Source organism: Pleurodeles waltl, chromosome 5, assembly GCF_031143425.1.
Source record: "Pleurodeles waltl isolate 20211129_DDA chromosome 5, aPleWal1.hap1.20221129, whole genome shotgun sequence".
NCBI classification, from domain to species: domain Eukaryota; kingdom Metazoa; phylum Chordata; class Amphibia; order Caudata; family Salamandridae; genus Pleurodeles; species Pleurodeles waltl.
In genome coordinates, this window is record NC_090444.1 from 564,748,591 (window position 1) to 564,767,569 (window position 18,979).

Here is an 18,979-nt window from a genome sequence, read left to right on the forward strand (position 1 = left end):
CTGATCAGAGGTGTCTGGTCAGTTGGTGGAAGGTCAGACCATTGTTGATGTATGCTGGTCTTTGATTCTGCAGGGCCTTGCAGTGGTGTGTCAGCATCCTGAACTGCAATCTCTTCTGGATTGGTAGCGAGTGCAGTTTCTTAAGATGGGGGCTGATGTAGGTCCTTCTGTGGAAGTCAAGTATGAGTTTTCCTGCTTAGTTCTCCATTGTCTGGATGCATGCTGTGATTCCTATGCAGAGCGTGTTTCAGTAGTCCAGCGTGCTGGTCATGAGAGCCTGCTGGTATCTGCAGGGTGCCACCTGAAGATCTTGCGGAGGGTGTAGAAGCAGGCGGATAAGACTTTATCCACTTGTTTTTTCATGCATAACTTGTTATCCAGGATGAAGCTGAGGTTGTGGGCGTGGTCTGTCAGGGTGTGGGGCTCTGCTGACCTCTGCAGGCTACCATGTGAGTCCATGGTGAGGTGTTGCTCCCTAAAATGAGAACTTCTGTTTTTTTCTGTGTTGAGTTTGAGGCAGTTGTCCTTCATCCACTCTGATATGATGGAGGGATCTTCGGACAGTGGGAGGACAAGCTGTGTGTTGTTGGAGATTATATTGAGTCTGTGTGATCTGACAGTGATGGCCAGGGAGTTATGTAGGTGTTGAAGAGGGTTGGGCTAAGGGATGATCGTTGGGGGACTCCACAGATGATCTTCTTGGGCTGTGAGGTGAACAGTGATAGAATGATCCTTTGGGTTCTGCCTGTGAGGAATGAGGCCATCAATTTAAGGACATTTCCTTGAATCCCAATGTGTTGGAGGTCCAGGAGGATGAGCGCTGCTGTTTACCCATGGTCCAGGGGAGCGCTGAAGTCATCTGTGGCTGAAATTACTGTGGCTCTGGCTGTGGTTAGCTCGAAATCCAGATTGGGAGGAATCCTGGAGGTTGTAGTCTTCCAGGTGCTGGAGTAGTTACTAGTTAATTCCTTTCTAGAGGTCTATGCTTTGATTAAAATGGTAGTGAAAGCCTTATGTGGCATCTGTGTGGGTAAAGTTTTAACATAGTTTGAATCATGGTTTGTTTAAAATGTAGGCAGTAGTTTTTTGTTTTATTTTTAATGTGGTTTAGTAGTCTGTAGTAAGTGTTACTTTGTTTATTATGTAGTACGGATATATGATGGTATAGTAGTGTTTTGATATTCACCATGTATGGTATACATCGAAATGCATGGTTTTCAGCAATGCATTTTGAGCACCCCATCCACAGTCCATGATTGACATTGGCTTAGTTTAAATAAGTTATGTACTCTGGAAAACAGTAGGATCCATTTTACATTGTTAAGCTTGTCGTGTACGAGGAAGGGCTCCTCATAATGTGTGGTTGTAAAGTGTTCATGTATTTGGATGTCTTGCTATCCTCTAGTGGAAATAGCAGTAGTACTGTTGTTTTCTTTTAGTTTGTGCAATTAAGCACCTTAAGATGGGTATAGCTGGTAGATGACCTGTGATATTTTCAGGGAAATTAGGGGGTATATCTTTTTGTATTTTAGTTACAGCCTCTTTGTCTCTCTTTCATATTACAATACATACCTTACTTCTATTTTGGTTGCATTTGAGCGGTGGTTGTATTCCCTTACATTGGTTACAATGTTACCTTTTGTAGTTGCCCTCCATAGCAATCAGCAGGACAATATTTACTATATTTCCAATTGATACTTTCCGTGCTTGACCTTTCTTGGCTGTAAGTGTAACCTATGTAAGCTAATAATTGTTTTTCTTTTTGTGATGCGATGTACCTTGCTCTTTCTGTAACTATGTCTGAAAATAGTATAATAATGTATAAAATTACTTTTTTTTTCAAATGTATAATACATTTGTTATTGACATACAAAACTATGAAACTAATTTTCTGCTTTATACTTACATGTGTGTTTTCGCTGGATTTTGCAGAGTTTGTTTTCAAGTTTTCCATTGGGTGTTTTGCAATATAATTATTTTCAATAGGATAAAAAAGTATATTTGTTTAATTTTAACCATTTGTTTGTTGGTAGCTAGTGAAGTGTGAGGGACTTCGATTTCATTTTTTAATGATTTTAGAAAGAGTTCATGTTTATGATTACTTTTAATATACTTACTTTTTTGTTTCTTTTTCCATGTATGTAACTGGAAACCTTTATTGGTAGTTGAGCAGTTTCTCGATGTTGTAGTGATTTATTTATAGTATCTAAATGTAAAGCGATAGGGGTAATTAAGTTTTTGTTAGATATGAGTGTTTTTACATTTTTAAGTTCAATAAATTTTATACTTTAGTTTAAATCAAGATCTACTTTCTTTGATAGGTAGTTGTATATATTTTTCCACTTCTGTTTTTAGGTTCTGGTTGGAAGTCTCTGCTTCTGGACCTTTTATAGTTCTTGAGTTGTAAGATGATAACATTTGTGTGCCTTTTATATTGTTAGTTTCATTGATGGTGTGATTTTATTGGTTAATGTTTTTATTGTGTGTTTTTATTTGTTAATTTTATCCTCATTCAATGTTTGTCAGTTATACCCTTTTTTGATAAACACAAATCACTGTTTGTTTTATAATATTTTATATGTATTTGGATAATAGTACTTTATTTTATTGCATAATATAAATATATTTGTTTATAATCATTTTAGTTAATGTTTAAATGTTTGTAGTAGTTGAAAATAATTTTCTGTTAATTTTGTTCCGTATTGAAGTGTATATATTTTTGGGTGATTTATGTTTATTTTAGGTATCTAAAATTATTATAATGTTGTAAAAATATTTATATATGTTTGAAATGTTTATTTTCATATTTTGTTTAATATAAAATGCTGCTATTTTTATGTTTACTAATTAAAATGTTTGTACTTTGGTGATATTATTGTAATCAACATTATGGCGGTCATTTCGAACATGGCGGTTCGGCCCGCCATGCTGGCAGTGGCGGCTAAAGCCACCAGCCGGCATGGCGGGCTGAACCGCCATATAAAGAACAGGGTGACGGCCGCCAGTGGCAGCCATCACCCACCGCCATTTACCAGGCTAGCTGCACTACCCTGCGGGAAATGTTTCAAATGCTGCCAGCCTTTTCCTGGCGGGATATTCTGCAAGGAAAAGGCTAGTAGAGGGGGTGCCCTGGGGCACTCCTGGGAGCCCCTGCACTGCCCATGCACTTTGGATGGGCAGTGCAGGGGCCCCCGTGCAGGCACCCGTCGCGCATGTCACTGGCCGATTTACAGGCAGTGAAAAGGGGCGACGGATGCTGCTGCACCCGCCGCACAACAACATTGGCAGCGGCTCCTTATGGAGCCGCCCTCAATGTTGCGGTTGTGTTTCCCGCCATGCCGGCGGGGAGATCATTATACAGCCGGCAGGTTTTCCAGGAGGCTGGCGTCGATGGAAAGACCGCCAGCCGGAACACAGCAGGAATTTCCGCTGTGTTTGAAATGAGGGCCTATATTTGGTGATTTTGTGACTATTTATATAGTTATTTAAAGGTTCTGATATGATTTTTTCTGATATTTTTGTTACTGTGGTTCTTAATGTATGTGTGTTTATTAGTTACATATAGGAACACAATATTTTTGGGATTAATATTTATTTTTCAATATTCTGAATATTGAATGCATCAACATTATTTTAGTAATTCAATAAAAAATAACCATCAGTAGGCCACTGAAGCATGCACATTTCAGACCCAAACAGTACTGCCACCTGAAGCCACTCCACACATGTGAACAGTGACCCAGGTCTAAACCATGTGGAAATGCCTATTGATCAGTTTCTATCATTGAGGTTGATCCACAAAGATATGGACACATACACACTATGATGATATGCAATATTCATGTGTCCACATCTAGTTAAAGTCCCAAGACCATCTTTAACGAAAGTGAGTTGATTATTTTCAGGACTGTCTTTGCTGTGGATCTTGATTTAAAAGCATCCCAATAAATATGGTGGACATGGGGCAAAGTTCAGACTCAGCACATTGATTGTCCAGTTCCACCAAATTCTAAATTTCTGTACTCTCTTCCTTTAAGAATTCATCATCTTTTGGGACAGACTAGATGGCAGACAGCCAGCTGCACCCCCTCCATTATCAAATGGACCACTTGTTTTTACTTCACAAGATTTTCAATCGTACTAGCCTGCTACCAGTTAATCATAACATGTACCCCGAGCCAATGTGTTCTGAGATCACTCAGCATTTTTTCAGTGTTTTAAAAAAAACAGAAATAATCAAATACTTAATCAACTACAATGTTTTAGGCCTAATGGGGCTAATAGAGGTCTTTTACTGAATAAGGCAATCTGGAATCCTGAAAATCACGCTGAGAAAAAACATTCCTAAAAGGCATCTATATTCTCCAGACCATATTTTCAAAAGGAATAAATGGAGGTGGTCAGACATGGGTCTAATACATTGCTGTAAGGAATGGAGAGGCCTTCTTGCTTTATCACACAAACATCTTCCTTTTACTACCGTCCCACTGCCAGTCCCAGTTTGGGCACTAATTATGAGGCTGGCGGTCTTATGACCGCCAGCGTTGCGGTGGTGGCCCTACCACTGCAGAGCCCATGGTAAGGACTGCCACATTACGCGTTGTGAGGCTTGGTGGATCCCAAGCCTCCACAACTCCGCCTGGCCCGCTGGTGCGGTCGCACCACCACCGCTGGCGGGGAGGACCTTCAACCCGGCGGCTGGCCTCATCCTGCCATCCGGATTATGAGACTACAAACTGCCAGGCTTTCCTTGGTGGTCACCCCACCACGAAAACCCTGGCGGTCACGCACCCAGCAACAGGAATCTTCATTCCTGTTGCCAGCACACACATACACACATGTCCGCACACATTCACACATCTCCCCACTCGTCCACACACTCACACACACCCACTACACCCCTTGATGCATGCATGCAAACACATGCACACCCACTCAGCATATGCATACATTCACTCAGACACCCCCACTCACTCAAATTCATCCACACAGATGCACCCACTCACTTGCAGACATGCCGACACCCCCCCATTCACACGCACATACATGCACACACACATTCACATTCACTCGCATACACGCATACATTCAGCACCCCCTCTGCAAACATGCAGACATGTACCAAAACACACAGACCCCCTCCCTTTGGATGCCCACTTAGCTCCTCAGTCGAGGGCGACGTCCATGAGGGGATGGGTCCTGGCAGTCTTCCCTCGCCACTACCACCATGCCAGCAGGACTCTGCCAAGTCATATTACAGCTTGTAATATGGCGGATGGAGTCCTGGTGGCATGGCGGTGCCAGCGAGGGACCCGCCTCTGCAGCACCAACTGCCAGCACGAGTGCTGGCTGCATTCTGCCTCAATGATGGTGAAATGCAGTCAGCACTCATAATATGGTGGTCTGCTGACTGCCAACACTGGCAGTCGTCTGGCGAGTTGGACTTTGGGGGGCAGAGAAATTGACCGCCAAAGTCCAAATGAGGGCCTTAGTTGGCTCAACTGTGGAAAATTTTATTTTGCACACTTATACATCACTTCATGTTTGTAAACACTTGCATAAGCCATAGTTTCACTTCTACAAAGCATGTACAAATTAACCCCATTGATTTTTAAAAAGTAAATCTCCTTCATCCTGACACTGTCCTACATACTACGGCCCACATTTATCTGCGTCAGGCCCAGGGCAGTGCAGCAAGTCACCTTGCTGCGCTGCTCTGTGTCAAAGGGAAAGGGCAGGAATATCTATGGCATAAGGCACATTCCAGTCCTATCCCAGCCATTTTGGCAGCCTAGCGCTAACGCAGGCACCTATGCACCACGGTGCAAAGGGTGTCTGCATTGCATGCAAGATTGTCATTGTGCAGAAAAGGGCAGCTTCCTACACAGAAACAATCCTGGGAGGCTTTTTCCTCTCTCTGTGTGTGCTGCAAAATACAGCCTTCATAGAAATAAAATTATTTCTCCTTGTTGAAGGTTTTGGTACAGTCCCAGGTTTACTAGGTCTTGTAAATCTGAGGATGCATCAAAAACCCATTGGTTTTGCATGTGAACACCCACTGCAATGCTCATGGAATGCCTCCCTTCCACAGAGTAAGGCAACGCAGTGATTTGCGCTACCTTGCCTAACTCCATATCTATGAGACCATTCAAAGCCACACAAAGTGCCTTTGTGTGGCCTCATTGATATGAATTTAAGGTGTGATGCAACAGCTGGTCAAATGGACTCATAAATACACCTCTACATTTTAAGACCAGTTGACAGCATATCCAAAACATCTTTGATAGCACGAGAGTGCTTAGATTTTAAGGGTATTTCATATTATGTGCATTATTGCTCCTGTAGTACTGCTCCAAGTGCCAATAAATATCTTTAATGTGTAAAGTCTCAACCAATTGTACCTAGAATCACCATGGTTAGTCCTACGTTTTAAGTATAAATGTGGAAATGGCAAGGGGAAATGGCTGAAAAATGGGGAATATCCACCACAAATTGTAAAGAGGAAATTATAGTATAAGGATGACCCAGGGAGAGAAATACAAACACACACATACACAATGAGAACTCATTTGTAATTCATAAGACTTACATAGACATCTAGTCTAGTAAGTCCACAGCCCAATCTGACTAAAATCTATTCCAGACATTCTACAAATTAAGTCAAACACCGTATATGGCCTCTTACTGGTTCTGCAGGGAATCAAATAGAAAGCAATAGAGGTAGGAAATAACACCACTAGAACAAAGCTCAACACCTAAAAATCTAAATAAACAACAGAAAAAATAGTGAAACAACTTAATTTAAAAAAATGCTTTGCTAGATTTACGATATTTTGTTCAGCACACAAGCCCACACTTTTATAAATTTAGGCACAGCCCTTTGTAAATCGGACCAACATTTTATATATTTAAAAAACTATTTCGATATTAACACTGCATGTTTTGAAGTTGTAAGAAAATATATGATTTGAGTGTTTATGATGACTGTTGCACCTGGCCCTTTTTACAGGATCGTCCCCAATCTTTTTGCCTCCTTCCTCATAATTTTTCTGACCAGTTTTTGTTGCCATTAGGACTCTGGGCACTTTAACACTGCTAATCAGTGCTAAAGTGCATATGCTGTCCGTGTAAATTGTATTGTTGATTGGTTTATTCCTGATTTGCAAATCTGATTTACTAGTAAGCCCCTAGTAAAATGCATTAGAGGTGCCCAGGACCTGTAAATCAAATGCTACTAGTGGTCCTGCAGCACTGGGTGAGCCACCCACATTAGTAGCCCTGTAATCATGGCTCAGACCTGCCACTGCAGTGTTTGTGTGTGCAGTTTTCAACTGCCAATTCGACCTGGCAAGTGTACCCACTAGCCAGGACCTAATCTTCCCTTTTGGTACATGTAAAGCACCCCTAAGGTAGGCCCTAGGTAGCCCCATGGGCAGGGTGCAGTGTATTTAAAAGGTAGGACATGTACTGGTGTGTTTTGCATGATCTAACAGTGAAATACTGCCAAATTTATTTTTCACTGTTGCAAGGCCTATCTCCCTCATAGGTTAAAATGGGGACTACCTTTACATAACTTTGAAGCGCAGATTCCCTTTGAGGTAGAGAGAAATATGGAGTTTAGGGTCTCTGAACTCACAATTTAAAAATATATTTTTTAGTGAAGTTGTTTTTTAGATTGTGAATTGGAAAATGCCACTTTTAGAAAGTAGGCATTTTCTTGGTTAAGCCATTCTGTGCCTCTGCTTGTTTGTGGATTCCCCGTCTGGGTCAGTTTGGCAGTTGGGCTATTCACACCTCTCCTCTAGACAGTGACACAAGAGGAAGCTGGGGTGTAGCCTGCATATTCTAATGAGCCACCTGAGCTAGAGTGGAGGGAGGAGTGGTTGCTTGCACCTGAAAGGACTGTGCTTGCTCTCACACAATGTAGTCTCCAACCCCTTGGTGTTTATCTGGGGAGTGGCCTGGGCAAGGCAGGATCCTGTGAACAACAGAGACTTTCCTTTGAAGCTTGCCACTTCAAAGGCAGAAAGCAGTATACTTAGTGAATCCAAAACCCCAGACTTTAGATTTCTTCAGGATCACTTCTGTATTCAAGAAGAACCTCTGCCAAGGAAAGGGGCTGAAGAGCTGTGGAGAAGTGCTGCCGCTGCCTCTGACTGTGTTTTGTTGAGCTACCCTGCAGTTGCTGCTTCTGGCTGTGAAAGGGGACAAAGACTGGACTTTGTTGTGCATTCCTGCTTGAGAAGAATTTCCAAGGGCTTGAACTGAGCTTGCCTCCTAATTTGAAGTCTTAGGGCCATCAAAGAATTCCTCTACTAACACCTTGACTCTCTCTTGAGAATCCTGCCCTGCCAAGTGGTGTTGTATCCAGTCCCTGGGCCTTTTAAAGGTGAAGTTGGCAGAACAAGAGCTGAATCTATGCACAGAACGTCGTGCGGGACATTTTTGATGCACCATCTGCAACGCAGCTGATAAATGACGCACCGCCAGTTTGCGGCTTGAATCGACACTTCATCTGCATTGCAGCTGGGAGATCAACGCATCCCAGATAGAGAAACAACTCACAACACCTGCTTGTTGCTGCTGATAGTGATGCAAATCTCACGATTGGATTTCTCACTCATCGTCCTTGGGCGTCAAAGTCATTTCGACCCTGCGCAGATCCGAGTTGCCCCATCTGGAAATTGAGGCCTTGCTCTCTTGCAAGGGAGAAAAATTATGCATCACCAACCTGATCGGAGAAGAAATGACGCACGGCCTCACTTGCCAGTAAGGAATCAATGCATCACTGGCTTTTCCGACGCACACTCGCCCGTGCAGCTTTATTTTTGACACAAACCAGGTACTTTGTGCAAAATCAATGTTTCCATTGTTTTCTATCGACTAAGACTCTTATTCTTTTGGAAATTCATATTTTGACTTGTGTATGTTGGATCTTTGTTGTTTTGGTCTTGTTTGATTTAGATAAATATTGCCTATTTTCTAAACTGGGGTGGTGTCCATTTTGGAGCGTTTTCACTGTATTACTGTGTGTGTGGGTACAAATACTTCACACATTACATCTAAGGTAAGCCTGCCTGCTCGTGCCAAGCTACCAAGGGGATGAGTGGGGGTTAACCAGGTGTGTTTCTCCTTTGCCCTGACTTAGGTGAGGGTACTTGCTTGGACAGGGGGTAACTTGACTGCCAACCAAAGACCCCATTTCTAACACAGGCAATACAGGTATTGGCCAACTCTGGGGTACTACGGAACAGGTATTGCATATTTCCCTGATCATAGGTAAATATGTGAAGGACAAGAGAGGTGCCATACACCTGGCCTCTATGGAACTCTCTTGTGCTTTTGACTTAGTGGACAGGGAGAAACTTTGAGATATTATGGCTCTTGCAGGAGTTGATCCTCCCCTAGTGGACGTTCTAAAAAGTCTTCATCAAGAAAACCATACAAGAGTGCACTAATCTCAGTCTGGAGACCGGACATGTCCCATTTCAGTCACCCATGGGGTGAGAAAGGGCTGCATTTTGCCCCCTTTTGATTCTCATTCTGCATTAATGCTCTGGATTCTTTTAATACATGTGTACCCCAGAAGTGCCCAAAACAGTCTTGCGTTTGGTCCCCATACTGCTATACTCTCAAAGTTTACCCCCTGACCAAGCAAGGACCCTAAAGAATTTAAGAGAGCTGTTTATTAATTGGGGAGAATTGAGATCTACTATGTTTCATAATAAAAACACTGTATTGGGAGGTCCAGTTAAACGTTTCAGTAATTTAACCCTAAGCAACCCCTGGAAGCTATGGCACATAGCAGGCAGGCTTAACTTGGGGAAAATGCATAATGCATTTAGAAGTACCAAAACAGTTAAAAAGTCAAAAACGTTTCACAATCCCAAAACTAGAGAATAATGTAATGAACAAAATGTCCCCAAAATAGCAATAATCCAGTAAGTGGAACTAGAAATATGAATTTTAAAGGAATTAAGTAAAAATAGAATCAAAATTGGAAAGTGCCAAGGATGGTCACTGATTGGGGTAGACTGGGATCTACACATAATTATAGGCAGACCCCAATAAAACGCAGGTTGGATATACCAAACAGGTCCGACCAAGTTTGAATGGGGGCCGATTTACAAAGCCATTTTGTTGCCCTTGCCTTGGACTTTTTTCTGCCTGTGTGATTTCAATATTGCACAATATTGGTCAAGAGGCATTGTCCTAGCTTGATAACATATAGTTAGCAGACAATGACCTAAACATTTATCCAGCCAGAGTAGATCACATTGTTTTGGGATTTGCAGAACATGACTACAAATTCAATTAAAAAAAAAACTAAAATTGCTGTTCTCAGTGTCCTTTTTCTAGGCTATCAAATGAGGGTAAGAGCTTGGCACCACACTTCCTTGTGCAGTGCGCTCAGTTACAACCACCAAATGCCATTGAAAAACTGCAATCCTTGTTAGGATTCTTCAATTTTGGCAGAACATATTTTCCCGATTATGCACAATGCATAAACCCACTATACAATGTATTTCACTCAGACATTTCCAGTCAACATTGGACACCACAACACACACAGGTTCTCGGGTTGATTCAGACTGACATTCTTGCAGCAAAACACTTACACACGTGTGTCAATAAAACAAACCTGGTCATCCAGATATTACTGGGTGCCACTGGATTTACTTTTTTCACATTGAATGAAGGTGACACAGTGCTGGCTCCATTTAAATTTCATTTATATTCAAATGCAGAAATGCATTTTGCATCCACAGAAAAAATACTGACTGATGTTCAGATGGCTATCCTAAAGAAAAGACCACTGGCTCAATGGAATCTCATAACTGTCATTACTCCCATCCCAGCCTTTTAGGTTCTCACAAAGGCCAGTGTTCCAAACTTGAAAGCCTTACATCCTAGGTGGGTACAATAGTCTACTTCCTTGAGTGTCACTGATGTAGACTATGTTTTTCACCCCGCATTGCAAACTCAGGAATTTCTCCAGTATGACCAAGAAAACCCCATACCTACTAAAGTTTTACTTCTTGACAAGTTTAAATATATCATATATACTGTAGCTTCAACTTAGCCTGCTATAGACACCAAACCTCAATACTCTGAGGACTGTGCAGCTTTATAAGGAGCAATGAGGGATGAAGAGTTCCATCCTCCACAAACCTTTACACAGTCCTTAACAGACTACACTTCACAACTGGCTGGACTCACAATTTTAATTCTGGCACTGGAGAATACCGATCCTGACTTCCCCACTCTTGTAGTGTGTGATTCATATTACTATGTCCAGACCTTTGATAAAAACTTACATTGGTGCCTAAATGGATTCAGAGATTCTAAATGAAATACTATCAAATATAAAGGAGCAGATTTAAAAAAAGTGGCTCTGCACCTAGTGCACTGTATTAAATATACGGCGCTACATGGTGCAGGGTAAGGGCAATAGCATCTTTTTTTTTTTGCACTATTGATGTACTCTGCGGGAGTAGCGCAAACAGTTTGGGGCTACTACTGCAGACTACATAGGGGCCCATTATAAATAATGGTATGCCCGCTTTAAATGGCTGCTCTGAGCAGGCGTTAAAAGTGCCACAAAAAAATGGTGCAAGGAAATCTTTTAGATTTCCTTACAACATTGTGTCTGTCCCCCCTAACTGGGGAACCCCTCCCTTGCATACGTTATGCCGGGTGCAAGCATAATGTGGCGCAAGGGTTTATAAAGAGGCGCAATGCATTCATTTACAAAGTGGCGCAATGCATTTACAAAGTGGCACAATGCATGCATTGCACCACTTTGTGAATAGGGCACAGAGAAAATGCCACCTTAGCGCCACCTTACCGTAAAAAATAAAATCTGCTATAGAGGCACTAAGGTGGTGCTAGGGGCTCTTAAATAGGCCTCAAAGTGTTTTGGAGAAAAGTGGAACTTACACTTTGTTAGGAATTCACTGGTTGATGAAGCAGTTATGTCTGCTATTGTAGCTGCGATTTCTTGTTCCCACACAAGGGTGGATGAAGAGATTATGGCTGCTGTTGATGTTAAAAGCAACAGCACCCCCAGGGGCGTGGCTTCGGGCATCAAGATGGCGGTCGCACTCTGAGAGTGCTCTGGACCCCTCCGTCATCCGCCCATAATTAGCACAGTCCAAGGGAGCTGAAAGACACCGATTCGGACACTCCTGTGACCCTGGGTCTCGCGGGGGTCGCGCACGCCGAAAAAAAAACGGAGACCCTGCATTCTATGCCCGCGCGGAGATCGGGCCGATCCCGGGAGGTAAAACAAGATGGCGATCGCGACGCGCCCGGCCGGGCCGAGGCCAGGCCGATAGCTAAGCTGATGACGTGCGTGGCAGGCTGAAAGACCGGAGTGAGTCCCTGGGGGGCCTGGACCGGGCCCCGGCGGCGGATCCCTGTAGCCGGGCGGCCGAGGAAGAAGGCACCAGGTGAGCGGCCCCGCCCTGTGCACTGACCTGCGGGTGCAGGCCGGGAGGCCTGGGACCCCCCATCCATCCTGCCTGGCCGCGAGACAGAGTGAAGCGGCCGGGCGTGGACGAGAAGACCGCCGCCACTGCTTGTTCCCCCCGCGGCCCCCTCCTGGTACGTAATAGGGTCGCGTCTCGACTGGAGGTCGGGCGGCTCCGCCCGGGGGGACGGAGACGCTACCCGGGGCCCGGGAGTGGAGGAGAAGGAAGGAGAGGGGGTCGACGAGTCGGAAGAACCCCCCCTCCCCTGTTATTGCTACGGTGAAGGGGACAGGCGGTGGCCCACCTCCGGATCCCATGCAGATCTCCGTCAAGAGGGGATTGGCCAAGGACCACGCCAAGAGCTGGTAGCAGACCAGGTTCCGAGGAGTGGAGACACACACCCTGAAACAGCCTGAACTCCAAGGCCTCGAGTTATGGACAATTGACCCTTGTATAGACAGATCTGAGAAGTGGAGGCCAGCATGTGGCGAAACGGGGCCCTTTACGGAAACACCAGATCCTGGGTGTGGTGAGGCTTTGAGCCCGGAACTATAGTGAGTCCCTTTCGCCTGGGAAGAGGGTGAGAGGAGGGGAGCTACCGGATGGGAGCCAACGATTAGATCTTTCAACGATACCGGCAAAAGATGCTTCCATAGAGCCCAAGAAAGAGTAAATTAGTCCAGACAACGCCCCTGAGACAGTGACACCCCGCCATCCCTGGGCGGAGCGACGCAGCGGTACCTTCCCTGGTCCAAGACACCGGAAAACAAATTGAAAACCTGGGCTTGAAAACATAAATACAGGGAGTGGGACACACCCGGCTCCCGCCCCGGACACCACGATGGGAAAAGACAAGGCAAACAAACAGCCTCCACCCTCCCAACAAAAAATCGATCAGTTCACGACGACGGCGGGCCAGCGGGGAGGGGGAGACGCAGCCACCGGGGGCCCGACCCTGGACGGAGTGAGCGCCATTCTCCAAGCTATTCAGTCATCGCAGGTAGCCGTAGAAACCAAAATCGGAGAAGTACGAGTGGATATGGGCCACATCAGACAAGACCTTAGAAACGCAGTAAACCGAATCACTGAGGTGGAATCCCGAGTTTCCCAGAATGATACTGATTTGTCTGACCTCAAAATCAAAGTGGCCCAACTGCAGACCCGAACCAACGAGCTTCACCGCCGTGTAGAGGATGCTGAAAACCGGGCAAGACGCAACAACCTACGCTTTATCGGCTTCCCCGAGGGTATAGAATATGACAGGGCCTCCGAGTTCCTAGAGAGATGGATCAAAACGTGGATGCCGGACCAATCCCTCTCGCCCCTGTTCGCAGTTGAACGAGCCCACAGGGCACTCGCACCTCGCCCCCCCCGGGCAGCCCGAAGCGCCCAATGATCGCACGTTTTTTTAATTTTAAAGATAGAGACAACATCCTTAAAGAAGCGAGGAGGTTGGAAGATCTTCAATGGGAAAACCACAAAATCCTAATTTTTCCGGACTACACCAGAGAGGTCCAAACCCGCCGCAGGTCGTATGAGCAAGTTAAGCAAAAACTCAGGGCAATGCAACTTTCATACATGCTCCTCTTCCCTGCTCGCCTCAAAGTTCTCATGGCTGGGAAAGCATACTTCTTCGAATCACCTGAGGAGGCGTGGGACTGGCTGACGGAGGAGGGCGTCGGGGCCCGGAGGGGTCCATCGGGGGCTGCCGGGAAAACCCCTTGTGTCATACCCCCCTCTTCAGAAGGACCTCGGAGGAGCAGGCGACGCACCAGATCTCGAAGAGGTAGACGGAAAGACCTGAACACTCCTGCGGACGGTGAGACGGCCCAAGACTCAGGCTCACAGACTGAGATCACGGCGGACGCTCTTCTGGGGCCTCAGACACCGGTCCTAGTGTCAGAAGATGGTCGCCTGAGTCAATCTCCGGTGCTCGGCTGACAAGTCGTGTGCGGCCCCCTCGTTGGACGCGGGAAGAGACTGGCCGCGCCTGATGTGCTCGGGCAGGCCCCAGTGGGACTGCCGTTGTCGACACCAGAGACCTTTTAAAATATGGTGTTGAAAGCTCGTTTTGCGACCGCTAATTGCAACTGATCCGAAAGAAAGGAGGGGTCCACCACTCCACTCCAACGACAGCAATGCTGGCTGTCTGGTTTTGGTTGGGTTTTTGGGCGACAGATGCTTCCGGGGTGGGAGTATGGGGAGGGGGGGAGTTTCAGGAGGGGGGGAGTTTGAGTTGTGTTTAAAGGGCTACGAGTTAGTCAGCCTGGTTTGTAACTTTAAGATTTCGCCTAATTGTTTGAAATGGTCGTCCCTGGGTTTACACCCACACACTAAATCTTGCGTAACACCTACACACCTCACGCTTGGCCCTTGATGACCCAAGTCCTTTCCTGGAATGTAAATGGCCTATTGGACAAGATCAAGAGATCAGCAGTATTCCACACTCTCCGTAGATATTCCCCCTCCGTGGTCCTCCTCCAGGAGACCCACCTCCTGGGATCCAGATGCCCTATGCTCGCGCGAGGAGGATATGATAGAGTATACCACGCAGGGTTCTCCAGAGGCTCTAGAGGGGTGGCTATCCTACTGCACCGATCTTTACCCATGGTGATCACAGCCACGCAGTCCGACCCACAGGGTAGATTCGTAGTAGTCACAGGGACTCTTCAGGGACACCCGTTAAACCTTGTATGTGCCTACGCCCCTCCAGCGGGGCTTGACACCTTCCTACTTTCGCTCCACCGAGTGACCTCAGGACTTCCCCAAGGGACCACCCTACTGGGGGGCGACTTCAATGCGGTCCTTGACCCAACTCTGGACATATCTGGGGAAATCACCACCAATAGATCTCAGAGGGCTTCGGCCCTAAGCAATTGGGCGGAAAGCCTCGGCCTGTGCGAGGTGTGGCGCACCTGGCACCCCAGAGAGCGCCAGTACACGCACACGTCCGCGGCCCACCAGACGCAATCCAGAATAGACCTTGTGTTTATGCCCGCTCTGGACTTCTTAAACATCACCGGGGCAGAGATTCTCCCCCGAGGGGTCTCGGACCATGAGCCGATAAGTATCCGACTAGGCGGAGTAGACCCCACCAAACGGCCTATGTGGCGCCTGAACGCTTGGCACCTGCAGGATAAAGATTACATGCAGGAGCTCAGGAATCACCTCAGTCAATATTTTGAACTTAACGTAGGTTCGGTTCAATCCCCGGGAATAATATGGGCCGCTTGTAAGGCTACTCTTAGAGGGCACGCCAAACACATTCTTCGGTCCCGTGAGCGGGACCAGAACTCCCAGATCTCTGTAATGGAAACCGAGGCTCTAAGACTGGAACGCCAGCATGTAAACTTGGCCTCGGCCTCTACCATGAGGCGACTGACTAGGGTGAGAGAGGATATCAAACATATGATGCTGGAGTCGGCCAAACACATGTGGAGAGCCTCAGCAGCCCGAATATATGGATGGGGGGATAAAAACGGGAAACTGCTGCACTGGCTAGCCACCCGCCCCATGGCTGGCAGAATTATACCCGAGATCCTAGAGGACTCGGGCTCCCTTGTTAAAACATCTGCAGAAATTGCACAGAGCTTCGCCTCCTACTATACGCGTCTATATGCCAAGCACCCACGCCCCCCCATTGAGAGAGAGACCCCACTACTAAACGATATTACCCTTCCAAGGGTGTCCCAGAGGCGAGAAATAGAATGGAGGAGGCCATTACCCTTGCTGAGATTGGCAGTGCAATATCTAGCCTGGCAACGGGCAAAGCCCCAGGCCCGGACGGCTTCCCAGCAGAACTATATAGTAAATGCAGGGACATCCTGGGTCCCCACCTACTTAATATGTACCACGAAGCTGAAAACCAAGGCTGCTTCCCCACTGAGATTGACCAAGTGACAATTGTGGTGATCCCCAAAACCCAGCCCCCTTCACGACACTGCTCAGCGTACCGGCCCATCTCGCTCCTAAATGTCGAAATTAAGGTACTCTCCTCGATCCTTGCCTCCAGACTAAAGGAGGTAATGCCCACTCTGGTTCACCCTGACCAATGTGGCTTCATGCCTACCCGTAGTACCAGGCACTGCATCAGGTGGTTACATCTGGCTTTGGCGCACCGCCAAACTCTGTCACACAAATACTTGGCACTACTTCTACTTGATTTTGAAAAGGCCTTTGATACGGTGGATTGGTCTTACCTCGAACAGGTCCTGCATAAAAATGGGCTCGGACCGAAATTCAGAGGACTAGTGAAACTCCTATACTCTAATCCGACTGCCCGAGTCCGGGTGAACGGAGTAGTCTCCGACCCGTTCCCCATTGGCCGTGGAACGCGACAGGGATGCCCGCTATCCCCTCTACTTTTTGCGCTAGTAATAGAACCCTTGGCGATACTACTGAGAAACGACCCATTGATTGAGGGCTGGCACTGGCCCATCGGTTCGGAAGACCGAGTGGCATTATACGCAGACGATGTTCTTCTGTATATCTCCAACCCACCCAAAAGCGGACCGCGCGTCCTAGAAATCCTGAGACTTTTCGCAGAAGCCTCAGGATTGATCCTGAACCCAGCCAAGTCCCTGCTAGTCCCCCTACACCGCTCTCGCGACTGTATAGACTGGCAACGAAACATCCCAGTTCGGAGAAACAGCTTCAAATACCTAGGAATACATATCTCACTTCTTCCCGAGTTAGCATGGGAACTTAATATCATGCCACTAACAAAGAAAATCAAGCTCGACCTCCTGCGCTGGAAGGTGCTTCCCCTGAATCTACTTGGCAGAATAGCGCTGTACAAGATGATGATCCTCCCCAGGCTCCTATACCTCCTACAGAACTTCCCACTTCCCGTCCCCAGGAAATGGTTCAGAGAGATGGATTCCTTAGCGCGCCAATTCATATGGGGCGGAACTCGCGCACGATTGTCACTTAAAACATGTCAGAGAGACATATACGAGGGGGGCTTAGGCATGTCTAATATCCAATACTACTATCTAGCGATGCACACACTTGTAAATAATGACTGGGTGGTAGGTGGTTGGTCAGACCCCGCATACAAACTAGAACTACAAACAATGGGCTACCCACAGATTTTCGGCACCCTTTATGGGAATCCGATCCCTCGAGATACCCCAGATGTAACCAAAGTGGTGCTACAGGGATGGCGGACAGCTCAGAAAGTGACGGGGTGGTGGGGACGCCTTACCCAACAGACACCGCTATGGCACGGGAGGCAGTTGGAACATGTGGCAGGCCTAGAGGGCCTTCAGACCTGGGACAACATAGGTATCTCCACTCTGGGTGATATCTGGGAAGGGTCACATATGCGGTCCTTTCAGGACCTCCAGAAACAATACGCCTTGAACAAGACACAGTTCTACCGATACCTTCAGTTGCGCCATGCCCTACTAATCCACATACAGACTGGAGACATCATCCCCGAGCATAGCCCCATGGAAGCCAAAGCTCTGATGGGAAACCTGGGCAGAGGAGGGGTTTCCCAGATATATCGCACCCTAACTACCGTCGCGGCGGGCCCCGTGGGAGGACTTCGCAGGAGGTGGGAGGATTGGGTGGGTCCCATGGAGGACACGGATTGGACAGAAGCACTGATGGCCCCGCGCTCTCTTACAATGGCCACTCGCCTCCGGTTAATACAAACCTACTTTCTGCATGACGCGTATCTCACGCCCGACAAACTACACAGAGCGGGCCTCCGCTCCTCGGCGGAATGCACACGTTGTGGGAGCCCCACAGCTGACTTCTTCCACATGGTATGGGCATGCCCGAAAATAGCGGCCTACTGGGGTGCGGTTGTGCAGGAGATTTCTGAGGTCTTACAAGAGGAGGTGGAGAGGTTGCCAGTGCCCCTCCTCCTGGGGGTCATGGGTGACACTGGGCTGCGAAGATCAGACCGGACCTTTTTGGGGATGGCATGCCTGGTGGCCAAGAGGGATATAATGACAGAGTGGAAGGCAAAGAATGCGCCGACACTGATTAAGTGGAGACGGGGGGTGGATTGGTGTGCGCAGCGTGAGAAACTTATATATGAGGCCAGAGGTTGTTTGAATAAACATAACAAGATATGGGGGAGGTGGGAGGGCACGGCAGGCTTTTAGGTTTTGGGATTGTATATTGCATGTATCAACAAAGTGTGGGGGGGACCTAGGATTCGACCATCATTGTTTAAATGCCCGTTGGCATCATGTTGATTTGTGTTTATTACTGTTTTCGTGCAAAATCAATAACAATTTCTTTATCAAAAAAAAAAAAGCAACAGCACCCCATTACCAAAAACATATCCAGAAAACATTCCTACCACTTACGTGCCCCAACCATTCATTATGTAACCATTCCAGGGGTGTGTGATCTTCAACCAAAACTGCTAGGTAGACTTAATTATATTTGCAAAGGAGGAATAGCAGTTGCACATGCTGATGTTATCTCTTCACAGGTACTTGAGAGACATGCTTTTATATAGGCTCACTACCCTTGCGAAGGCCAGG